General features: G+C 43.6%; 1 protein-coding gene across 2 annotated transcripts in view; it reads right to left on the bottom strand.

The window, feature by feature from the left end:
• The window catches only part of GRB2 (growth factor receptor bound protein 2), a 73,054-nt gene extending 68,916 nt beyond the window's left edge, over window positions 1–4,138 (bottom strand). The window contains exon 1 of one of the 2 annotated variants that reach the window (XM_030208283.1): window positions 3,995–4,138. The gene's annotated coding sequence lies outside the window, so the exon portion shown is untranslated. Of the gene's footprint in view, window positions 1–3,122; window positions 3,771–3,994 lie in introns of those variants that run through there. The other variant, XM_030208284.1, reaches the window with a different exon arrangement.
• Window positions 4,139–26,751: the final 22,613 nt, after the last annotated feature.

Genomic DNA, 26,751 nt, shown 5'->3' with positions numbered 1-26,751 from the left:
AAAAAGAGATTGAAGTGTGACCTATTGATCCCCTGCACCTGCTAATTTTACGGCAGGGTGCTGGGAAAGCCGGACCAGTGTGCTGCCTCTACTAGACAAAGGAAAGAAAGGCTTCCCGCTGCAATGGTGGCAACAATCATATCAGACAAGAAGGGTCTGCTTTGGCCAGCCTCTCACTAGTAACGGATTCACATGAAACAAATCAGTATTGATAATTTTAAAACCTATTATTTCATAAGAATTTTTAAAAGATCTACAAACAAAATGTCATCGTGTACATTAATTTGTAGTCAGCCTTTCTAAATTATACTAGAATTCAGATATAAAAAATGCGTTTTTAGATAAGCAGAATAAAATGTGGAGTATAAACTAGTAAGACAGACACAAAACTAAAGATCTCATTAATTCTTGCTCTGGTCTTACTAAAAATGGTTTGGGTACAAAAGTGCTGTTATCTTAGTTCAAAAATGATCCACTTAACGTTTGTCTCACTCCTAGTCTACAAATAAAATCATACAATTAAATTACAAAAAAAAAAAAAAGCAGAGAAAAGTTTCTTGTTTACAGAACAATGTTCAATGTAACCATGTTCTGATGTAATTTTTAACAGAGACCCAGGTCAATTGGAAATCGGCAAACTTTAGGCCCTTGCTCAAATTAATTACCCAACAGGGTTCTCGTGGCAACACATTTTGAAACCCTGTTCTTCAATCTACATATTTAACTTGGGAGCACAGTGGATAAGATTTTTCTTTTATATTATTTGCCTAGTGAAAACATTGCTGAATGCCCACGGAGCCTCTAAAAAGCAAATTATTAAAATGAGCAACTAAGTCCTCCAGTAAGTGGAGGAAATTAACTATAATGACAGAAATCTTGTACCATTTTCTACTCAGATTTCACATTTATATAAAAGCAGATTAAGTCAGTTTCAGAACTGATTACTGCTCACAGAAGTACAGTAATACAAAACAAAAAAAAAAGTCACAGTAAAATATCTGGTTTATAAACAGGATTAACCGAAAGAGACTCAGGACCAGATGTGATGACTTGTATGGTGCCCTTAACATACTAGCTTTGCAATATTTAGTTTAAAACTCTATGGTACACTCATAACCAATATACTGAAGTGTAGCATTCACTTCCAAGATGAATCAGAGAAAATGAGCAGTTATTAACTAAACCTAGCTAGGTAAAATAAACACAGTCATCTCACCCATACTAGAATTTGTCCAGACACATGAAATTAAGCTGCCAACACAACAAATACTGACAATTTATGCTAATTATCCCAGTTAAGAATACACAGCAATCTCTCCTTAACATGCCCTATGGAAACCCATCTAAAAGAAAAGCAGACTTGTTTCCAAACCTTAAGGGCTTGAGGTTGATTTTACTCAGTGGTGTCCAAATTGATCATCTTCCCAACCACAGTCAACTGGGGGGAGAGGAAAGGGAACCAGTTTGGGCATCACTACTTGTCTTCTATTCCATTCCTGGCAGGTCATAAACATTCAGTATTTTTAAAGCTAATCAACTCATGTTGGAATGCATTTCATTAAAATAGAAAAGCAACATAACATTCATTAGACTAAAAAAAAAAACCCAACAGAAAATAGAGTCCACACTCTGTATAACAAAAGGAACAGGAACCAATGCCCTCCTTAAAAATTTGAAGTTTCAGGAAGAAAGTTGGACTAAATCACTTTGGAGCCCAACTGAACTGTAATAAAAGTGGAATTACCAAGGAGGGCTAGAGGGGGAAGTGAGGCAATTATATGCTTGAACAAATTTAAAGGGGTAGGACAGAGCTGAGGGTGTAGACCCTTGTTTATAGTGATTGGGAGTTGATAGTTCAGTTTTCACCATAAGGGTGACTGGGTTGTTGTTTTGTTCTTTTCTGTTATATTATATGGATGTCCAATATTTTAGGTCAACTTGGCATTATCTGTACTGTCTTGAATGTTGCAAGTTGCTTCATTAATAAAAATATTTAAAGTGAAAAAAAAAGTGGAATTACCAAGACCCAGCAGTAGGGAATTATGAATAAAATAGCAACCTAAGTATAGGCTACTTTTGGGAAAGGGGATGGGATTTTAAAGACTAGACCATCTTTCTATGGTTACAAGTCAAAGCAGTTTACATATTATATACAGGTACTTATTTTGTACATAGGCCAATGGAGGGTTGAGTGACTTGCCATAAGTCACAATGAGCTGCAATGGGAATTTAACCCAGTTTCTCTGGTTCTCAGGCCATTGCCCCATCAGGCTACTCCTTTTCCTTTTTGCTGTCACAAAGTCTGACTCAAAAGAGAAGCAAGATGCTCCCAGCTCCCTCACAAAGTTTTGGGGCTGCCCTATAGTATGTACAACTAGAAACAACTCTGAACACCATGTATTAAAAGCTCAGCACAATACTGTTCAATCCCAGTCCAATAGACAGGGGAATAGAGTGGACCACTGGGGCCTTGGCCGGATCAATATTTTGCCCATCACAGATCAGTAATTAAAGGTTGGAGTAGGAGATTGTTTTTTTGTGTTCCATCTCCCCTACCCAACCCTGGTAGTAAAACAGTGTTCTTGATTGCAATTATTGTGCCACTTATTAAGCCCCAACTTGGATTTATTTACCTTTGTGTGGAGGAGTAGTCTAGTGGTTAGCGTGGTGGACTTTGGTCCTGGGGAACTGGGTTCGATTCCCACTACAGGCACAGGCAGCTCTTTGTGACTCTGGGCAAGTCACTTAACCCTCCATTGCCCCAGGTACAAATAAGTACCTGTATATAATATGTAAGCCGCATTTTTAGCCACACAACATTACTTTAAAATTAAATACTTCATTCTTGTGTGCACTATTTATTAATGCCAGGCCAGATCTGCTGTGTTCTAGCTATAAGGCCATTTTCTTACACTGCTTTGAGAAAACTGATTTTACTGCAGGTCCTCTTAGGCTGCCACAGCTGGCATCATGACTATTGCAGTTGTCCAGGTTTCAGAGACCCAGACAACTGCAACAATCAGATTTTTTTTTTTTTACTGTACTTCTGACATAGATGTAATAAAGTCAAATGCATTCTCCGGAGGATGAGCCAACTACTCAGTATTTACTTTAACATTTACCAGATCTGGTTGCTAAGCAAGAGTCACTTGATTAGAGCACAGAGGTAAATCAATAAGCAGCTTTGCCAGTTGAGTGATGAGAAAGGACACGAATTCCGAAGACACCTTTTCACCTACAAATCTCCCCCCATATTGTCTCTTATACGGAAAGAAAGATCACTTAAAAACAATAAAAAGATAACTATAATGCGATTCTTCTTTCTTACACTACTAACAACGCTTTCTGGACTACATTTTTTTTTTTTCGGGAGCTCAGTTACACCTCCTTTTCTCAGATCCAAACCAGTTATCCCACTTTCTGTACGAGGAAAGTAGTTAAGATGTATATTAGGCCTTTCAGGACGTCTTCACTATATTCTTCACTACTACATTCTCCTATTCCAGTGTTTTCTGGATACAAGAGGAGGGGGCAACTCAAGCTTAGAAAGTCTGGTTTAGCGCCTCGGGTTAAGATCCACTTTACTATGTCCAGAAAGGCAGGGAAGGAAAGGGTGCTGCAGCGGGTAGGAAAAAAGAGGGAAGCCGGAGAGACGGGCACTCGTGCTAGGAGGAAGGGTGGAGAGGAGGGTGTGCCAGCGGAGGAGAACTGGATGGAGAGAGAACAAGAGGGAGGGAGGGAGGAAGGCCGCCCACTAGTAACGGGGAAACACAACAGAGGGACGCTGCAGAACGACAGCCAAGCCGAGAAACGCTTCACTCCTCCCCAGCACGGGCAGCGGGGCCTCTGCACGTCAGTCCGAGGCGCCCGAGCCGCGGAAAGGCCCAAGACCGCTCCACTCGCGCTCTCCCAATCCCACGGCCGCGACTCCCGGCCTCCGGGGGGCCCCGGAGGTCGAGAACGGAGGGCCTGTCCTCGCGCATCCGTTCCTCACCCGCTTCCACCAAGCGCCGTCTCGCGTCCTCTCTCTCTCTCTCCCCCAAGCTCAGGCCGCTTCCGCTCCACTTCGATTACTAGTAGTGTTGTACGAGGCACTGGCAGCTCCCTCGCGAGAGAGAACGCCAATTCGAGGTGCCACCCCCCTCCAAGCGCTTTCCACGCCCACTTAACCCTGTACGTGCCGGAGAGCAGTTGCATGACGACGCCGCGTGAAGTCACGTGGCCTGAGAAGAGACCCACCCTAGGCCCGAGGCTGGATTTTAAGAGATGTCTGTGCTTCTAAAGAAAGAGCAACGGGAAAGGAAGGGTTCCTCCCCCAGAGAACACGCGAAGCAAAATATAGCTTTGATTTGGAAGAACAGTTGTTTTAGTGCCTGCAAAAGCTGCACTTGCTTACGCATAAATCCAGGGCTTTTTTTTTGAGGGGGTACTGAGTACCTGCACCTTTTCCATTGTCTGCTAAAATTGACCCATGGTGGTCCCCAAATTTTAATGAAAGAGCTCAGGCAGTACGCACCAATTCGGCCTTGTCATAGATTCTGTGACTGGTTGCAGGGGGCCTGGCTATTGTGGGGTGGGTGGGTCCCTCAGTGATCACCCCACCCCTGAAGGGTGGCCTGGCATTTGAGTACCAGCAACTTTTTTGCTAGAAAAAACCACACACTGCATAAATCCGACATGCCCCTAGTGCCAGTGGCGTTCCTGGGGGGGCTGGCACCCGGGATGGATCGCCGATGCGCCCTGCCCCCCGGGTGCAGCGCCCCCCCCCCCCCCGATGCAGCGCGAACCTCCCCCCCCAGCGAAAGGACACCCCCGCGAAGGACCCCCCCCCACCGGGTGCATGCCGCTGGAGGGGGGGGTGCCGCGCGCGCCTGTCCTCCATTGTTCCATGCTTCTTCTCTGCCCCGGAACAGGACCTGTTCCAGGGCAGAGAAGAAGCATGGAACAACAGAGGACAGGCGCGCGGCACCCCCCCCCCCCAGCAGCGTGCACCTGGGGCGGACCGCACCCACCGCCCCCCCCCCCCCCCAGGAACGCCACTGCCTAGTGCATAAACCCCTGGATTCTAAATATACCATTCAAAATTGGAAATGCCAATACAGCAGTCTTCGACTTGTCCAACTCAGTTGCTCAGAATCATCATGTCCATATCTTCATCATTAGCTCGCTTTAACATGGCCATGTGCACTTAAGTGCCTTTGGAAAAGAGGTTCCCAGATCCTGCCTCAGCCAGGTCACAATTCTTAACCATGGGTGGTGGCGTACACTGGGGCTTCGATTCCTTCTTCTCTCTGGACCTGTGACCTGGCTGAGGCAGGGTCTGGGAAGTGACATAATGATGAAGATATGGACATGATGATTCTGAGCAACTGAGTTGGACAAGTCGAAGACTGCTGTATTGGCATGATTCCCCTGACAAAGACTGTATTTGTCGAAACACAGCTTGTGTGGAACTCACCAGTTCCCTTTGGTGTTTTTTTTGGGTGTCTCCAGAACCATGGGAACCACTGCCATAGTGGCTGCATGGTAATTTCTGGTTCACCCTTACTTTTTTTGCTTTGCCAGTTTTGGAGTGGGCCTACCGTCAAAATGGGTGAGCACAAAATGTCTTCTCTACTTCCTCCCCCTCCCCCTGGAAACACACTTCCCTCTGGATTAAGAACTGGTTGAAAGATAGGAAGCAGAGAGTAGGATTGCGTGGCCAGTATTCTCAGTGGAGGAGGGTAGTTAGTGGGGTCCCGCAGGGGTCTGTGCTGGGTCCGTTGCTTTTTAATGTATTTATAAATGACCTAGAGATGGGAATAACTAGTGAGGTAATTAAATTCGCCGATGACACAAAATTATTCAGGGTCGTCAAGTCGCAGGAGGAATGTGAACGATTACAGGAGGACCTTGCGAGACTGGGAGAATGGGCGTGCAAGTGGCAGATGAAGTTCAATGTTGACAAGTGCAAAGTGATGCATGTGGGTAAGAGGAACCCGAATTATAGCTACGTCTTGCAAGGTTCCGCGTTAGGAGTTACGGATCAAGAAAGGGATCTGGGTGTCGTCGTCGATGATACGCTGAAACCTTCTGCTCAGTGTGCTGCTGCGGCTAGGAAAGCGAATAGAATGTTGGGTGTTATTAAGAAGGGTATGGAGTCCAGGTGTGCGGATGTTATAATGCCGTTGTATCGCTCCATGGTGCGACCGCACCTGGAGTATTGTGTTCAGTACTGGTCTCCGTATCTCAAAAAAGATATAGTAGAATTGGAAAAGGTACAGCGAAGGGCGACGAAAATGATAGTGGGGATGGGACGACTTTCCTATGAAGAGAGGCTGAGAAGGCTAGGGCTTTTCAGCTTGGAGAAGAGACGGCTGAGGGGAGATATGATAGAAGTGTATAAAATAATGAGTGGAATGGATCGGGTGGATGTGAAGCGACTGTTCACGCTATCCAAAAATACTAGGACTAGAGGGCATGAGTTGAAGCTACAGTGTGGTAAATTTAAAACGAATCGGAGAAAATTTTTCTTCACCCAACGTGTAATTAGACTCTGGAATTCATTGCCGGAGAACGTGGTACGGGCGGTTAGCTTGACGGAGTTTAAAAAGGGGTTAGATAGATTCCTAAAGGACAAGTCCATAGACCGCTATTAAATGGACTGGAAAAATTCCTCATTTTTAGGTACAACTTGTCTGGAATGTTTTTACGTTTGGGGAGCGTGCCAGGTGCCCTTGACCTGGATTGGCCACTGTCGGTGACAGGATGCTGGGCTAGATGGACCTTTGGTCTTTCCCAGTATGGCACTACTTATGTACTTATGTACTTATGTACTTATGTACTCAAGTTAAAATATAATTACCTGAACTGGTGAAGAACCCCAGACCTCTTCTGAAGGTGTCCAGAACTCCTTGCTGCCAAACTTGGTAGTTGGCAGCAGTGCCATCTTGAGCCACCAATGTTTCCTGAGCCACCAATGCTAATGCCAATGCCATCAATTCGATATAGAGGTAGGAGATAGTGGGCACCACTCCTGCTTCTTCAAAATACATTGGGGGGGGGGGGGATCATTAAACTACATAGATATGTTTTGGGGGTGTCAGGGGGGTCTACTAGATCACCTGGGATATTTTGGGTAGTGTGTGTGTTTGGTGGGACTAGAGCTGAGAGAGAGAAAAGGGAAGACTGAACTAAGCGCTGAGCCTGCACGCTTTTCACCGCTGTTGCCGCTGTAACCCCGAAAAGGTAAGATGACTTTTAAAATTCGGAGGGAGGGGGCCTGGAACTTGAAGGGAGGGAGTGAGGAGGGAGGCCTTGGAACTCGGGAGGGAGGAGGGGGGGCCTTGCAACTTGGAGGGACCCTGAAACTTGGAGGGAGGGGGACCCTGGAACTCAGAGGGAGGGAGGATGACCCTGGAACTCGGAGGGGGCAGGGGGACGACCCTGGAACTCAGAGGGGGGACCCTGGAACTCGGACGGAGGGAAGGAGGGGGGTCTGGAACTGGGAGGGACTGGAACTCAGATGGAGGAGGGGCCTGGAACTCAGAGGGAGAGGGAGGGGGACAAGGGAGAGGGATGAGGGGGAGGGGGGAATGCACCACCTGTAAAAAAAAAAATTTTTCAGTACCCCCAATCATTTTGAAAAGTTGGCTCCTATGTTGTGGGTGATGTTTGCAAGCTGACATTCAGCCGTTAAGATGCACATCAACGTATGTGGTGGAGATCTGTCACAAACTAGATGGTGAAGGTCTTCAAGAAAACGCATAAATACAGGATAACAAATTGAAACAAAAAAACACAAAAAAGAAGATGACACTAGCTTACACTTCCTTCCTCATGTCAGAACAGAATGGGTGAAAGATGGCATTACTAAGCTGAAAAGAAACAGTGTGTCTTCCTTCTTGCTCAGTTGTGGGGTGGGGGGGAGGGGTCAACCAATGAGATTATTACAAACTGTAGGGTGTGATTCCAGTAGGTCTGCTGTTGGCCTTCACCACCGACCTTGGAGGCACCGTAGTGAAAGATATGCATGTGGCAAGCTGTATAGTCTTAGGAGACAGTGAGGCATATTTTCAAAGCACTTTGGGAGGCTAAGTGCCATAGGTTTCTATGGAACTTTGGGAGGCTAAGTGCTTTGAAAATATGCCTCTCAGACTTCCATTACACTTCCACAGAGTCAATCATAGAAAGTGACACTTGAAAGAAACCTCCTCTCAGCGAAAAGCTTCCATTTCTCTTCAAAGTGGGTGCAGGTGATTGCTGAGAGCTCAGACTTCCTAGACCAAAGCTGAGTTGAGTAGAGGGGCTTCTGCTAGGCCCAAGGAATATGGAGGGCAGAAGAAGAGAGAGGGGGTGCATGAAGGAGAATGAGCAGTGGTGATGCTGTGCTGTACGTTAACCCAAAGCCCTTCCCTACACTCAGAAATTAGTCTCCCCAGGTTTTGGTGGCCCTCAGGTACTGGCCAGGGAACCTGAGGTGGAGGAGTAGCCTAATGGCTAGTGCAGTGAGCTGAGAACCTGGGGGGCTGAGTTCAATTCTCATTGCAGCTCCTTGTGACTCTGGGCAAGTCACCTACCTCTCCATTGCCCCAGGTGCAAAATAAGTACTGTAAGTTGAAAATTCAAATAAGATTTTTGATTAAAATCAAATGTATTAGGTTTCCTATGTGGTCATTCTGACACGTTGACAATTGCAATCCTGCCAATATTTAGTTGATGGCAGTCAGTGTTTAAAAAAAAAAAAATGCTGACTGGTGGTGGCTAAATTAGCTCCAGATATTCAGCACCAGGTGGTGCTTGGGCACTGGCACTGAATATCTGCAGTTAATTGGAAAACCAGTGGCCGCTGGAGCATACTTTGCATTGTCTCTGTGATACTTTGCAACTTACTTTGTATTGTATCTGTGATACTTTGTACCATACTCTGTAAGCCGCACTGAACCTCCTATCGAGCGGGAAAGTGCGGGGTATAAATGCTACAAATACATAAATAAACTGCTTTGATTGTAACCACAGAAAGGAGATATGAGAAACTTAGCAAGCTATATGTGTGGCCAGTATGGCTGCACAGTGCATAAGGGAAGCTGTCCATTGGCTTCCCTGAGTGGCGTTCCTGGGGAGGGGGGCGGTGGGTGCGGTCCGCCCTGGGTGCACGCCGCTGGGGGGGTGCCGCGCGCGCCTGTCCTTCGTTTGTTCCATGCTCCCTCTGCCCCAGAACAGGTTACTTCTGTTCCGGGGCAGAGGGAGCATGGAACGAACAAAGGATAGGCGCGTGCGGCACCCCCCCCCCCCCCAGTAGCATGCACCCGGGGGATGTCCTTTTGCTGGGGGGGGGGGTCGCACTGCATACGAGAGGGGGCGCTGCACCAGGGGGGCGGGGCGCATCGGCGATCCGCCCCGAGTGTCAGCCCCCCTAGGAACGCCACTTGCTTCCCTTGCACTGATGTCACCCACTTTGTGGGAGGAGCACACTGCATGAGTTGGGGTCATGTCACACAGGGCACATTTGGCGCTTGCGACGCTCCTGGGCAGTATATCTGAATCCCACCCCCTTTTGTTCATTCAAAGCTCCAGAGTGACAGCTATTGCTGCATTTTTACATTTTCACTGTAAATGCTTTTCTCAATGGTATACTGTTTTTCTTTAAAATTTGTATATTTTTTTAGCAGAAGGTGAGGTTATCTGGAGAATGTATTATAGTTTAGTCACACCAGTAGTAGAGTTTACACTGCTCTTGGTGTTTTTCTTTCTTCTTTTTTTTATTTCATTCTTTTAAGTGGGGAGAGGGTGCGGAGTAGAGAATGACATGGGGACAAAGTTTGTCCCCACCCCACCCATGTGGGTTCTGTCTCCATCTCCACCCCATCCCCACAGGTCCTGTTTCCGTTCTGGTATATGATATCAATAAAATCTTCACGTTTCCCTGATATGTCCTGTCTGCCCTAACCCTTATCCCTTACTTGTCCTGTCTGTCTGTCTGTCATAATTAGATTGTAAGCTCTATTGAGCAGGGACTGTCTCTCCATGTTCAGGTGTGAAGCGCTGCGTACGTCCGGTAGCGCTATAGAAATGATAAGTAGTAGTAGTAGTAGTTCCCATTCCGACCCCGTCCTTTCAGGATCTATCTCCATCCCCGCTCCATCCTACAGATTCAATCTGGTCCCCGCGGGCTCTGCCTCATCTGAAGAAGCCTCGAACACTTAGGATTTTATATTTAAATCTTTTTATTAAAGTATAAAAAGGAACAATATGCTGTGCAACTGTTGTTTATAAATCACAAATAGAAATAGAAAAACTCCACTGGCTCCCTATCAAAGAGCATATAATCTTCAAAGTCCACACACTGATCCACAAGATCCTCCATGGAGAATCCCCAAAGTACATGACCAATCTAATTGACCTGCCAGCCAGGAACGGGTCCAAATCTTCTTGTACATATCTCAATCTTCACCTTCCCAACTGCAAAGGTCTCAAATACAAAACCTACTACGCATCCAACTTCTCCGTTATAGGCAGCCAACTCTGGAACGCCATACCAAGATACATCCGAACAACCAACGAACATCTACCATTCCGAAAACTGCTGAAAACATATCTCTTCAAACAAGCCTACCCAAACGACCCAACTTAATTCACGAACCAAATCCACACCACTAACATTAACCATAACTCTCTCCTTCACATCTCTCCCTCTTATCCTTCTCTATACAATTGTGTTATCTACGTGATACTTTGTACCCATACATTATGCTACTTCTGAGATACTTTGTACCCATATATTGTGATACTTTGTACCTATACATTATGCTACGTCTGGGATACCTTGTACCCACACATTGTGTTACCTCTGTTATACTTTGTACACATACACTGTAAGCCGCACTGAACCTGCTACTGAGCGGGAAAGAGCGGGGTACAAATGCTATAAATAAATAAATAAATAAATAAAACAATACTAACAACGAGCAACTATATTAACCCATCACCAACCCCCTCTATCCTTCCAGCCCCAACAATAGCTAACTTCTACTACCCCAAGGAACCCTAGTCCACCCTGCTAAAATGTCCAGGGGTACAAAATACAACCCATTCTGTATGCCATAATGGGGGAGAAATATGTCCTTTGAAGCACTGTTATGATTTTTTAATCTGTGGATGATTAATAAGTCATCAACAATCTCAGGATTCAGTCTAGCTCTCCTGTCTTCCACAGTCCTTCCTGCAATAGAAAATGTCTTCTCAGAAGATGTACTGGTAGCAGAAATGTTCAGGATTCCCCATGCAAATTTTGCCAGTTGTGGCCAGCACTTTTGCTTGTTTTCCCCCAACATTAAAACCTCATCGCCTGCATTACTCAAACATAAATAACTGTCCAATTCATTAACAGCCTTCAAAGCAGAGAATGACATGGGTTCAAAGTTTGTCCCCATCCCCATGGGCTCTGTCCCCATCCCTGCCCCGTCCCCATCCCCAAAGTTACTGCAGGTCCCAGTCCCCGTGTTATTCCCTAGTGCGAAGCAAACTCCAGGCCCTCTACCTTTTAATACACTTCCTGTCTAAATTAATGAGTTAGAACATGGAAATAGACTGGCTGCCATTGGTCGCAGAACCTCTTTAGACAAAGCTTTTTCAATGAAATAATTAGCCCTCTACCAAAGCTCCAGACTAGAGTGGAGAAAAGCAATTTAGTACATAATGCTCTGCAGACAATTAAAGTCAATCAAAATGTTTGCCAAAGCAGACAATTGCTGCAGCTGATAGTCAACCCTGAGAAATTCTGGACTATTTCCTACTACTGATGTGCAAAAGTTACAAATCACCATTGGGGTTAGGAGATGAGAGAATGAGGAAAATGTTCTATATCAAGTATGTAACTGTGGTTAGATGCAGAAGCACGTGGTTACTATGAGGTGTAGTTGTAGGTTACTGGATGCACAATGCATAGTACAGAAGTTAACTCATGCAGTACACATGGGTGCGTAATATATTAAAACTAGTAAAAAAAGGCCCGTTTCTGACACAAATGAAACGGGCGCTAGCAAGGTTTTCCTTGGAGTGTGTATGTTTGAGAGAGTGTATGTGAGAGTGACTGTGTGTGAGAGAGAGAGTGAATGTGCGAGTGTATGTGTGTGTGTGTGTGAGAGAGAGTGAGTCTGGGTGCGAGTGTGTCTGTGAGAGAGAGTGAGTCTGGGTGCGAGTGTGTGTGTGAGAATGAGAGTGTGTGCAAGTGCGTATGTGAGACACAGTGTGAGAGAGAGAGAGAGTGTGTTTCACACAGATACAGTGTGTGCGAGAGAGAGTGTGTGTGAGACACAAACTCTCTGTGAGACTGAGTGCATGAGACCAAGAGAGTGTGTGTGTGAGTGACTGTGTGACACATAGAGAGTGAATGTGATACAGTGTGAGACATAGAGTGTGTGAGAGACAGTGTGTGAGAGAGAGAAAGACATTGACTGTGAGAGAGAGTGTGTGAGAGAGAGAGTGCGTGTGTGACAGAGATACCGCCTCCCCCCTCTCTGGTGTCAGGCCCCCCCCCTCTCTCTCTGCTGTCTGAGCGTTACTGTGCAGGACGCTGAGCTCTGGCTGTGCTTCAAGGAACTGACCAATCCTATTTAATAGAATGCACTTCCAACATTCTGAAGCCGAGAAACCTCATGTGGATGGTCACTTCTGCTTGTGACGAACCCGGAAGTACTTGATGTCAATTCAGGAGATGGATACAGAGAGCAGGAATGCCTCAGCCATGCACTCAGCTTCAGAACATTGGAGGTGCATTTTATTATATAGGATGAATGGTAATGAGGCCATTAGGTATTCCTCCGCAATGCACAGACTTAAATAGGGGACTTTAACCTGTGCACAATGTGAGAAATCCACTGCCAGGGCTGAGGCAGCATAGAAGGGTTAGTCAAGAGGAAATAATGCCAGCTTTTGGAATGTACTGCTGTTTTTTGTTATTGTGTTGGTTTTTTATTTTTGCGACTATTGCAGAAGCAGATGTAATAGTTTTGTGCACGTGTTCAGAACATCTAGAGAATACTCCATTATCCAACTTCAAAGGTCTTTCTTACAAATCAATCCTTGTCACAGGCTTCACATATCAGAATACCAAACTTTGGAATTCTCTACCCAAACAATTAAGGTACTTAGATTATCTGAGATTCCGTAAATTACTGAAGGCTTTTCTATTAAGTACATATCTTATCAAAAGACAATAAACTAATGTTGACGTCACTCCTATATGTTTCAACATAACCAATAAGTGGCCTAGTGGTTAGGGTGGTGGACTTTGGTCCTGGGGAACTGAGTTCGATTCCCACTTCAGGCACAGGCAGCTCCTTGTGACTCTGGGCAAGTCACTTAACCCTCCATTGCCCCATGTAAGCCGCATTGAGCCTGCCATGAGTGGGAAAGCGCAAGGTACAAATGTAACAAAAATAAAATAGATACTATTGGAGATTCTACATGGAATGTTGCTACTATTGGAGATTCTACATGGAATGTTGCTATTCCACTAGCAACAGTCCATGTAGAAGGCTGCGCAGGCTTCTGTTTTTGTGAAACAGAAACCTGCGCGGCCACATTGGTGATCTGCAAGGGCCGACTTCTACATGCACCTAACCCAATACAGGACTCACAGGAAGTGGAGGGGGAGGGGCAGGATTGGGAGATGGTTTCCAATCAGGGGGATGAGGAGCAGCTGAAGGAGCCCTGGGTGGAGGAGGAAGAGATGGAATGGGATAAAATGGAGGAGGCAGAAGGAAGAAGGAGGAGAGTATGGAGGTGTCTGTATTCGCCCAGGCTGCCGGTGCTAAGGTGAGGGGTTTACTGGCTGCTGTATTTCCTCAACTGATTCAAATTGGAAGGAAAGAATTGAGGCAGGTGGGAAAGAATCAGTGGCAATAAGTAACCCAGAGCATTAAGGGAGCAGGAAAGTAAAACTGTATGTTGGAATTAACTTTTGGTCAGCAGGACAACCTGAAGAGGGATAAGGTGGTATTAAAGTGTAATGAACTTTATTCAGCAAGGTTTGAGATGAACCTCAATTGGGCATTGTGAATGTGAACAAATGTCAATGACTTGAGATGAGGCAGTATCAAGTGCTGTGGAAATGGTGATAACTGAGCTGTGGAAAATAAAATAAAAATACTTTTTATGAAATGATGGGAGTTGCTGGTCATTTGTTGGAATACCACTTAAGTGCAACCTCAGGGAGTTCCTAAATTGAGGGAGATTTGGAAGTGTGAGGCAGGAGCTGAGAAGCAGCAGGTGCCAGAGGAAACAGGAGCCCGCATTGAAGCATTCCTGCTAAGCAGAGTTGACCTGGGCCAAAGAGTGGAAGGGAGACCTGCTGACAACATGTGAAAATAAATAAATAAATAATAACTTTGAAAAAGAGACTAAGGGGAGACACAACTGATGCCCAACTCATTATAGATCACACAGATGATAGTTGTGCCTAAGCCAGTTAGAGATCCATTACACCCATCCTCTTATCATCCTATCTCACTTCTTAATTTTGAAATCAAGCTACTAGCCAAGATACTGGCTATCCGCCTTGCCAAAGTTCTACCATCTCTGGTTGGTTTTGTTTGGGGTTGTACAGTTACTAAGAACATCAGAGATATTTTGGCTTCGCTTGATCAGGTTGAATGATGGGGCACACCCTCTTTGATAATCAGCTTTGATGCAGAGAAAACCTTTGATAGGTTTTCCTGGGATTTCTTGTTTGCAGTGCTGGATAAATATGGCTTTCAAGGATTCTTTATTCAGGCAATATGGATTTTGTATCATCAGTCACGGGCAGCTCTCTCTGTTATCAGTTCTGTCCCATTTTCTCTCCGCAGAGGAACTAGACAGGGCTGCCCTCTATCTTCCCTTTTATTCGTTCTCATGTTAGATCTTTTCATTTGAGAAATCCAAACCCACCCAGAGATAGAGGGAATTTCCTTTAGTCACACTAGTTTTAAGATCTCAGCTTTTGCAGACAATCTTTTGGTTCATGTTACTAACCCACACCAGTTTTCAGCTGCTTTGATGGAATTATTTGTGGAATATGGAGATTATTCTGGATTCAAATTGGAATTTTCACAAATTATTAGCACTGTCGTCTCATGATTCTGTTATGGAACCTCACCTGGTTCCTTTCCTTTGAAGTGGGCCCAGGGGTCTTTTGTATCTAGGAATACAACTGTCCGTCCACACATCTCAGCTTTGACATAAGTTATTGTAGTCTACAGCAGATCATCTGGCTGGTGGCATAATTTCCTTCTGAGCCTTCATGGCAGGATTCAGTTGTTTCGCATGATGTCATTCCCAAGATGATTGTATACTTTACAGATGTTGCCACTACACTCATTAAAAAAAGACCTTTGAAAATTTCAAAAGCTGCGGACCCATTTCTGTTGGAGCAGGACGAAACCAAAGATGTTCTTAGGGGGGAAGTTATCAATGTGGGTTACCATTAAGACGGGTTAGCACAAGCCATGCTACTTTAGCACAGGTCCCATTTTATGCAAAGAGACCCTGTGTTAAAATAGCATGATTTATAGTAAAATAACCCATCATAATGATAGCCCATTTTGATAACTTCTCCCCTAAGCACATGCTTCTAACACTCTTTTTACATGCAGAGTGTATGACTCCCTGGAACTATTTCTGTATGCATGTTTGATAATAAATCTTGTTGGGTTTTTTTTTTTCATCACAGCTGTAAATAACTGCAGCTGCCCTGAATGTGTCATCCATTATTGCAGTTAGGTCAAAATGATTTCAGTTCTACAAAAGCTCCATCATCTTTATACTGGCAAAACTGATGCATTCTTATCTTTTGAAATAAATGGATGTGATGACAACTTTTACTATTTTTTTTGCTGTTCTACTTTACCTTTTCCAGCATTTTCTAATGAGGGAAGGCCAGCAGGGGACTAATAACTAACACTGTACAAAGGACTTTCTCATAGACATGAAGGGCCAGATGTACTAAAGGGGGAAGTTATCAATGTGGATGCCACGATTGTGACTGTTTTCCTTGGCTGTGCTCACCTCGCCTTCTGGTGGCCAGAACCGGTGGCTGTCTCCCTACACATTCCAGACTTTCTTTATGGTCCGGTCCAGATATTCTAGCCCTCCAGACTTGGTTTGAAGTTTGGCAGCTAGCCTCACCCTTTGCCGCCTTGAGATTGCTGCAGCTGAGCCTCAGCTGCTGATGGGCTTTATTAACCACCTGGAAACTTTCTGCTTTGCCTTTGCAACGCCAAAGGTCGTGGTTGTTTGGTGCTGTTAGAAGCACGTCTGCCTGCTTTGCTTGAGCTTCCCTGATTTACCCTTTTGGCTTCCCTGCTTTTCCCTTTTGGTGCTGTTTGGAGCACTTCTGCCTTGCTTTGGTTCGTGCCTGTATGCCTTGTCTTGGTCCTTCTAGTGTTTGTCTGCTTTGTCTGTCTTGTGTTGTTTCTCTAGTCCCCTCTGCCTTTACCTTCAGTCCCTGTTTAATCAAGCTTGTTGCTGTATCCTGTGACCTGAGGGAGTTCCCTCAGTCCTGAGTCCTAATCCTGTTTAGTCAAGCTTGCTTTAGAGTCCTGTACCCTGTGTGAGTTCCTGTATCCAGTAAGTCCTGCCAGCTGCCTGCACCTAGGGGCTCAACCCCTAGGGAACGGTGGTCAAGCGCAGGTGAAGTCCTGTTCCTGTATCCTGCTTGTGTTTCCTGATTCTGGTTCCTGCCTCGCCTGCCTACAAGTCCTGTTGGTCCAGTCCTGGTTGGAGGGTTTTGCCTGCTGCTGCTCCTCATCAGCAGCCCAAGGGCTCACAATTCCAGACTATCCTTGAGTCCCTGACAGTGGACTACCGTTAATATGTGTTATATTACTGTTACTAATAACTGTCTGAGTCTATAATAAAATAGCATGAGTTAGTGGTAAAATAACATGGTAGGATTGCCAACTGGATATAGATTCACCCAACAGAGTTGATCCAGTTCTGCTTTTACCGCATTGCATGCAGGGACTTGCAGTTCTGATTTTCCTCATAGAAAACCACAACTTCAAGTCCCTGCATGCCATGAGGTAAAACCAGGACTGGGTCAACCCTGTTGGGTGAATCTGGATCCAATGGGCAACCTTACTTAACGGTAGGCCGCACTGATAACTTCCCCCCATAGTGTGAAGAGTTTCAGCTCTGGCAATCAGAGATGGACATATGACATCACAATATCATCTCTGAGTCAACCTCATCAGTGTTGCCACAATGGCTCGATTGCCCTATATTTTGATTTCTAGAGGCATTATCAACATGGGCTACCATTAAGACTTATTTTACTGTTAACCTCAGTTCTTAGTAACAAGGTCTCATTGCATAAAACGGGACATGTGCTAAAATAGCACAAGTTAATGGAAATATAAACCCATCTTAACAGGGCCCATGTTGATAACTATGCCCCTAAAGTAGTAGTCTTCACTACGTTTTAAGTTGGGGCCACTGTGAATGGGATCTTTCGGTGTTGGGGTGGATTCTGGGCTTATGCATTTGGAACATATCTTCTATCCGAATGGGCTTTATTACCTTTACAATCATTGGGGAGGAGGCTCTTTAATACAGCTGGCAGATGTCTTTGTCTATCATCAGTTGCAGGACAGGACTGCACTTTCTGGAGGTCATAACGATCACTTGATTTCTCTTTTATTTTATTTTTATTTTTGTTACATTTGTACCCCGTGCTTTCCCACTCATGGCAGGCTCAATGCGGCAGGCAATGGAGGGTTAAGTGACTTGCCCAGAGTCACAAGGAGCTGCCTGTGCCGGGAATCAAACTCAGTTCCTCAGTTCCCCAGGACCAAAGTCCACCACCCTAACCACTAGGCCACTCCTCCACTTTTGGCTTTGCATGATAGAAACTGTCTGTTTTGTTGCGCCATAAGGCAATTTGGGCATTTTCTCCCCCCCCCCCCCCCCCCCCAGGAATACTTCTGCTTTAATGGATATGGATTTATAGAGGCCTTTGGCTTCTGTAGATATTGGTAGACTGGGTGCTAGAATCCCAGTTTTGATAGTAGCAGCAGATCTTCATGAATGCCAATTCAGGGTATTATATAGGGCCTTTATGTCTCATAACTCTTCAATATGGGCAGCATTGACACTCCCCTTTGTCAGAAATGTAATCTACAACCTAATTAATTTTTCACACTTTTTGGGCATGCCCAAAGATTCATTTTTTTTTGTCTAATATTTGGAACGCCTTTTGGGGTCCTCAATACCGCTCTCGGCAATGGGTCTTTTGCTGAATGAATATGAGGTATTTTTGTTGCAGAGTGAGGGTGGTCATCTGCTCATCTAAAAGGTGGTCCTGCTGGGTAAAAGGATAATTTTAAAGGTTTGGACTGACCCTCTTTCATTCTGGACCTGGCAGAGTCTTTTATATCATATTATGTTGATGGAGAAACAGAGGGTGGGATTGTCCTTAAAACGCAAAAAGCAGTTCTTGTCAATTTGTGATCCCCATATACATTTACTCTCACCCAGAGCTTGGAGTTTGATATTGAATACTTTGTAATTTTTGAATGGAATTAATGTGTTTTTATTTTTTTTTTGGGGGGGAGGGGGCGGTGGGTGGCTGGGGTGTTGATTTTTTTTCTGGGACAAATGTTATTTGTCTTTCAGGTTGGCTATAAGATACAAAGCCCCACTGATGGTTGTATTGTTGTTCTTAGCACTGGTTGATCTGCACTGCTGACTACTTTTATTTTTCTTGTGTACAAACAATAAACAGATTTTTTTGTGTGAATAATTTTTATTGTTTTAACAGTAGTACAATAATTTAAAAACATACATGACGTATAACTGTCCAGTATCTTAAGAAATTAACCTAAAACAAAGAACAAGCATCAATCAGACCCCCCCTCCCACCCACCCCCCTCTGTATGGCTGTAAACCAACTACCTAAGCATTAAGAAGTTGACTACGGGCTAAAGGTGCGAGTGAGAACCAAAAGGGTTCCCATACATGACTAAACCTCTTTCCAGACACTGAGTTCAAATCAGTAAACTCTCTTTTCTACATTGGATGCTTGCAAAATAACCAGCAATCTCCATTGTGCAAGGGTAGATGTGTCCCTTATTAACCAATGCTGCAAAATACATTTTGTTATCCAACAATATTGCACATTGTACAAAACCCTAAAATCCCATGCAGGTGGGCCAGGAACAAGCAATTTCACCAAATAACATAAGTGGAACCAGTCACCATGCCCAACGCCACAAGATAGAAGCATGGTGTACTACCTCACGCCAGAATGCCTGAACAACCAGACAAGCCCAGAATATATGACCTAAGGTAGCAGAAGCCTGAATAAACAGGTTTGTAAACATAAGTTAGGGCCACTGTGGATCTGTAGGAGCAATACAGGCACTACATTGAAGCACTGTTCTACAATATGAACCTGACTTTCCTCAGACTTTGACCATGCCAGTTCTTGCAGGAGTTTTGTTCCTGTAATAGGCCTCAAGAACATTGCTGACACAACAAGACTAACAGAGGCAAAACAATTCTTCACAACAACAATTGTTTATTGTGCTGGGGACCTTCATGGACAAGAAGAAAACATCTGTAGCATCAAGAGCCGGGTCCTTGGGCCCCTAAAGCTATAACAGTGAAAACCACCAGAATGTGTTGTCTAGTCAGCATGGCACCAAAACCAGAGGAAAGGGTATTATAAGACCCCTTTCCCTGAAGCTGTTATCAGCAAGCTGGCTGTTACCTTGAGAAGTTCAAATGAGAGCTGCTATCAGCTAGCTTCAAGCTTGTTAATTGGTGGCACCACCTGCCTGGATGTTGTTGCCTGGCTGGGAAGAGCTTATCTGCTGACCATCCTGAGTTCCTGCTGCTGCCTTGCCTGATCCTGAGGAAACCCACTTTCCTGCCTTTTTGTTATTTTTATTACATTTGTACCCCGCGCTTTCCCACTCATGGCAGGCTCAATGTGGCTTACATATTATATACAGGTACTTATTTGTACTTGGGGCAATGGAGGGTTAAGTGACTTGCCCAGAGTCACAAGGAGCTGCCTGTGCCTGCAGTGGGAATCGAACCCAGTTCCCCAGGACCAAAATCCACCACTCTAACCACTAGGCCACTCCTCCAGTCCTGCAGTCCCTGGTTTTATACTGATCCAGCATTTGTGAGTGTATTATCTGACAAGTTGAACCACTTTTTACGTAGTGCTTGGGGTGTCAGATGTCCTATAAGTTTCAGGACTAGAGGTAGAGTGTGTTCTCTTTGTCTTTGCCTTGACAGGTACATGAAATCATTATTATAACATCATTTAGGGTGATTCTGCATAAGTGTATTGTCTCTGACCACATTTTCTATTTTGCTGCCATCCTCTAATAAAACGGCTTTCCTATTTTTCTAATACCTAAAGTCTTGTGTCCTTTTCTGAATTTGGATTGTGTAAGTGGAAAGTTGTGATCTAATCCCAGAGTGCTAAATTACCATTATTTGTCAAATTTGTGCTTCTCTGTCTTTGCCAGCCTGGTGATTGTGTTAGTCCCCACAATTTGGAGGTTCCACTAAGATTTATAATTTTTTTTAATTATATTGATTAATATCTTTGCTCTAAGAGTGCTACAGCCATGTTGTTTTATGTTGTGTTCATGTTTGTTTATCTGTTTCTTTTGAGTTTGCTGCTTTGACAGGGGAGTGTGGAGAATTTACTGCCTTCAGTGAATTTTAATTGCCTTACTGAGAGGACTGTCTGTTAACTCTGTATGGCTCAGGAACACATTTCTGTGTGTTTTCTCCTATGGCTGTTCTTTGTATAACATTTGGCATTTGAGTGGGATTATAAACGTAACAGCTTTTAGCCACTCTGATTTGGTTACAGAGACATGTTAGACAGCATTTTGAACTCAGATCACTACACCTGGGTTCTGGCTAGCTTGGCTGAGTTCCAACTTAGGAAGGAACAGTGTGTGTCATGTTTAGACAGTGAGCAACAGGAGTTGGAGAATACCCAGGCTTTATTGGCCCAAGCCCAGAGTGAATACAAACAAGAGCAAGATTTGCATCGGTCTTTGAAAACAAAGGCTGACCGGGCAGCTCAAGTGTTTTGTGAGACATTGGAGCACGGTCTGTGTTTATATGGGTGGTGTATTGGTGTATTAGGGTCTGCCTAGTGTAATATTTACAGTGCTGCCTTTTCATGCATAATGTTACTTGACTAATGTGACCATTTCATTTTGGGATTTTCAATGAATGGAAATAGCAGTGTTTAATAATTGATAATATTTTTTAATAGTATACATTGGTTAATATGTGCTTTGAACAACCACTTTATTCTTTGACATATGATACATATCTAATATCTAAATTTAATAAAAGGTATTAATTGTGACTATTTTACTTTTACTTATTTTTTTTTCTGTGTGTTGTCAGACAATTATGGATATAAGCCCCACCCATGGCACTACCTCTAACTCTGCCCCCTTTAGCCTCCCCAAACAGTTGTGCCACCGACCACCTATGGTTGCCTTACATTAGAAATGGGATCAGATTTAGAGGTGGTAGCTCAGACAAATCTTTGGGTGGAGATTCAACAAGATCAGGATACCTTGAGTGAGGCTTTCACACAGTACCAGAAATTGCAAGCTGCTTACATGCAGCGTGCCGGTATCATAGTTAGATTTGGTGAACTGGTGCAATCTTTATTCAACAAGTGCCATAGATTGCAGCAATCCGTGGCCTATCGAACAGCTCAGCTCAGTGTTTTTGAACTGGATTTTCTGGTACAACTACATGGCCAACTGTCTATTTAAAATCTTGTGAACAGCAATTGTGCCTATCTAATTAATTCCCCTTCAATTTGGTTTTGTCTTTCACATACATGTGAGACTCAAATTTAATCATGAATTCCCATCTCCAAAACAGTGAGAATATCCACCATCGGGGAGAGATGTGCAAATCACTTGTACCTCCCAATGTACATGGGTTCACAGAATGGATCACTTTGCTGTCTTTCTTGAAACCCAGGTTCCCAAGCAGTTTCAGAGTCATGTAAGATACTTGTTACTACTACTAATCATTTCAATAGCACAACTAGATGCAGCGCTGTACACATTATATGCAGGTACTTTCTCTGCCCTTAGAGGGCTTACAATCTAATTTTTTTGTACCTTGGGCAATGGAGGGTTAGGTGAATTGCCCAAAATTGCCCAAAATCCACTTGTACCTGCCTCAAAGAGGAAGGGACAAACACTGCCCTAGAAGGTCATGACCCTGGGCCGAAGAGGATGCTAGTGACCCTTTCAGACAGACAGAGATAGCCAGATCCGCATCAGAGCAGAATGTAGGTCTGTGATAATAGAATGAGACAGTTAACATGTCACTCAGTATCTTTTAAGGGGTACCAGACATGGAGAAAGAAGCGGAAGCCAAGGACAAGGGTTACAATGGAACGGGATCCATCCCCATAACCTGAGAGGGAGTAAGCTGCATGGAGCCATATTGCCTCACCTCCCACTGAATACAAGCGTGTACTTTGGAACCACCACCACTTCTGTAAAGATAAGCTGTCATTTTACCTTTTCTGTTACTATAGAGGAAAGTTTTGCCTTTGTATTGCTAGGAGAATATTTAAATTAGAAAGCTTTGCTTACTGCTTTGCTAATGTAAGCAATGCTGTACTCTGACTTAGGACAAAGTTTCTTTTTGTATATTATTAGCAAGTATAAAATCGTTGCAGTGCAGTTGCCTCTGAAATCCATCAGAGGGTAGCAGATCTTTATTTTTCAGGCACTCAGTTATCTATGCCCTTTTCCAAAGGGGGAAAAATACATAAGTCTGGCATACCTAGAGTGAAACCATTTTGGAAATGACTCTTTGTTAAAATGTTGGCAGAGCCTAGGATTAGTGATAGGTAAATTCTTAATAGAGGGGACAGCCCCTCGTACATTTTGTGGAGGGAATTACATCCTAGTCAGTCTGTTCTTGTATGACTGTCATGCTGGATGTGTCCAAAAGGACTTTTCCTTTAGTGATAGCTGTGGAATCATGTTCTGTAACAGCTTTGTATCCCTTGGTTCTTAGGGTGCTAATTAGCTCATTTAGTACTAATGTAAGAATTTACTGGAAGTGCCAGGTTTCCTGGAGCCATTTCCGTATAATATCTTGTTGTGTACAGAAGCTCTAAGAATCACCGTTAGAACTGAGGTTCACACTACAGCATTTTTAGATATTAATTGTGTTAGGCTACGGTAAAGGCGAATGCCTTTTTTTACAGGGTAGCATGACTTTCTAGTAGAGAAGTGCACGAGGGGGGAGGATTAAAACGATGCTTAACTGGTCTTAGAGGTCTCGGACCATCGTATTATCTGTCAACTGGGAACCGGGGACAGAGATACTAATCCTCTTTACAGGAGTAATGCTGTATATCTTAGCTAGTTTCATATGAGTAATTTCTATTCTCCGTTATCTGAGTTAACATTTAAAATGTAGATTAGTTGTAAAGCTACGAACTATGTAAGCCATTTTTTTCCTTGTGTAATTTATACCAGAGAAGATCAGTTAGTAAACTAGGAGCTTATATGCTGTGTTCATCTAAAGAATGCTAAACACCACTATGCTTTCTGTGATATCTCTGTGTAATTTCACCAAAGGTTAAAATTAAGGAAAAAAAAAAACAACAACAAAACAAGTGCCCAATGAAAAACTTAATAATCATGTGCTGCTTTTTTACAGGAATATCAGAACATCTCTTGGGTGTAATTAATAAATAAGATTTACCTTTTCTCTTGAGCAGGCTTTCTAGAGTCCACAGGATAGGTCTCCTGGAATAACCATCATTCCACGGACTTGTGGAAGTGACAGAGGGGGGTGAAAAAAATACATTCTCCCATGATGCTTTGTCAAAAGTGTTACTACTACTACTACTATTATTTAGCATTTCTATAGTGCTACAAGGCGTACGCAGCGCTGCACAAACATAGAAGAAAGACAGTCCCTGCTCAAAGAGCTTACTGTTCCAGTTATGTCTGTGTCTTGTGTCCATACGTTTCTGTTCATGTAGAGAAACTAACACACTAACCCTCCTGTTTACTAAGCTGTGCTAGCGGCTGCCATGCGCTAATGCCAACACAGCCCATTCACTTTGAATGGGCAGTGTCGGCATTGCCGTGCGGCTTAGTAAACAGGGGGGTAAGTTTTATCATTAATTAGTTGCTAACATCTAACTAATTGTGCCAAAAAATGTAGAAGCAAGTTTCTTGTATGTTATGTCTCTACATGTGGATTCTGTCAACTTGTGTTTTTTTTTTTTTTTTTCAGCTCTGCATGTGCAGGACTCCGTCATCCGCTTTTACCATGGCAACAAGAGCAATGAATGTTTCTCCTGCATTCCTACGCTCCTGTTTTTGGTAAATAATTTTGCTGCAGTGTTCTTTTTGAAACATGTTTTTTTTTTTGCCTAATTTTGCATATGCAAACTAATTGTTTTTTTTTAAGGTACCTACTATTTTTCACACTCACATTTTTAGAGTGACTTGCATATATTTCCAAGTGTCATACATATATATTTAGGAATACTCCACTTGGTAGCTTGTTTTTTTTTAGTAATATATACCATCTTTAGTTCATATAAGCATTAAGGTTGTTTTTTAAAATCTGCATTATCTTGGTTTTGTCCTTCAAAAACAGTATTTTATTTTATTTATGATTATTCTAACATTACATTTATGCAATAAACATAAATCACACAAATCACATAATGATATTACAGGAAAATTTGCAATTAAAGGTAAAAAAAAAAGAACATTTTAGTCCACAATTGGTGATCCAAGAACAGGAAAATAACATTAACCTCAAATAACATCAAAGTAAACTACTTCTTCCTCAAGTAGACAGAACCCAGAATATCGCTAGCCGGTATAATGCTGTACAATCTAAAAAAAAACCCACCATTTTAATAAAGCTGTTGTTTGAAATAAAACTGTGACCTATACATCCAAGTGTCAAAGAAATTCCTAGGTTTTCCACACACTCTGTTTTTCCCCATGCCATAAAGTCATAATACAGTATGTTAATAATCTGTTGTTGTTGACATTCATAGTTATGTATGATGTAAGGTTTGCACTATACTGTGTTACCATAGTAAAACCAAAATCCGGTCAACATGTTAATGATGGAACATAACACATGTACAATACACAATGACAATGTGTTATGCTCCATCATTAACATGTTGACCGGATTTTGGTTTTACTATGGTAACCAGTTTTGTGTTGCCACCAGCAGAGGACTTATCACAACCTGGTGTTACCAATGCACAATGAACACTACTTATATAGTGCGTGGACATTTAGCAGTTTTATCATTTCTACTACAATAATTATTGGTAGCATGTGTTGCAAGCCTCAAGAAAAACATATCCAGTATCTAGTCAACCCTGATGAACTGCTTACAGGGTTAACCACTATCATCCACATGGTTAGTATTATCACATCATCATTACCTTGGTACAAGGACAAACTTTCCTTTATCCATGAACTTTTTTTTATCTCTTGTTGCCTCCATCTGCTCGCCATAACAGAAACTTATCTCTGCCTTGAAGACTCTGCTTCAGTCGCAGCCCTCTGCCATGGTGGTTATCTCTTTTCCCATACTCCTCGCCCTGCTGGCCATGGTGGTGGTGTTGGACTATTACTCTCACCCTCTTCCAAATTTCAATCTCTTCTGCCACCTCAGTCTCTCTGCTTTTCTTCCTTTGAAGTCCACTCCATCTGCCTATTCACTAATTTCCCTCTTCGAATAGCAGTTATCTATCGTCCCCCTGATAAGTCCCCTTCATCCTTTCTCAGCGACTTTGACACTTGGCTTTCTTTCTTTCATGATCATTCTTCCCCCTCCCTCATCCTTGGCAACTTTAACATTCACTCTAATGATCCCTCCAACTCTTATGTTTCCCAGTTCCTCGCCTTAACATCCTCCTTCAATCTCCAATTATGCTCCACTTCCCCCACTCACCAAAATGTCTCGATCTTATCTTCTCCTATAAATGCTCTCCCTCCAGTTCCTTTGCCTCAGATCTTCCTCTCTCTGACCATCATCTAATAACCTTCACACTCAAACTTCCTCCTGCCCAATCCTGTCCAATCTTAACCAATTTATCCAGGAATCTTCAGGCTATTGACCCTACTACCCTATCCTCCAATGTCTCGAACCTCCTCTCCACCAGTGCACCATCCAAATCTGTCAATGAAGCCGTCTCTTCCTACAATACTATTCTATCCTCTGCTTTAGACACTCTTGCACCTCTCATGCCCCGTCCTGAAAGGCGTACCAAACCCCAGCCTTGGCTGACCTCTAAAATCCGCTACCTACGTTCTTGTGCCCACTCCGCCAAACGCCTTTGGCTGAAATCTCGTGCCCTTGCTGACTTCATTCACTTCAAGTTCATGCTGACCTCCTTCCAATCTGCTCTTTTGCTTGCCAAACAGGACTATTACATCCAACTGACTAATTCTCTCGGCTCAAACCCTTGACTTCTCTTTGCCACACTGAACTCTCTCCTCAAGGTGCCTCCATCTCCAACTCCCCGCTCACTATCTCCTCAGACCCTAGCTGAGTTCTTCCACGACAAGGTTCAGAAGATAAACCTTGAATTCTCAACCAAGCCACCCCCACCGCTCCCTCCCTTTGTCCGTTCCTCTAACTCCCCAACCTCTCCATCCCTTTCCTCCTTTCCCGAAATCACTGATGAGGAAATAACACTTATCTCTTCCTCAAAAC

The sequence above is a fragment of the Microcaecilia unicolor genome, chromosome 6, assembly GCF_901765095.1.
Source record: "Microcaecilia unicolor chromosome 6, aMicUni1.1, whole genome shotgun sequence".
NCBI classification, from domain to species: Eukaryota; Metazoa; Chordata; class Amphibia; order Gymnophiona; family Siphonopidae; genus Microcaecilia; species Microcaecilia unicolor.
Note: the sequence above shows the minus strand (reverse complement) of the source record. Positions and strands in the feature narration are given on the sequence as shown.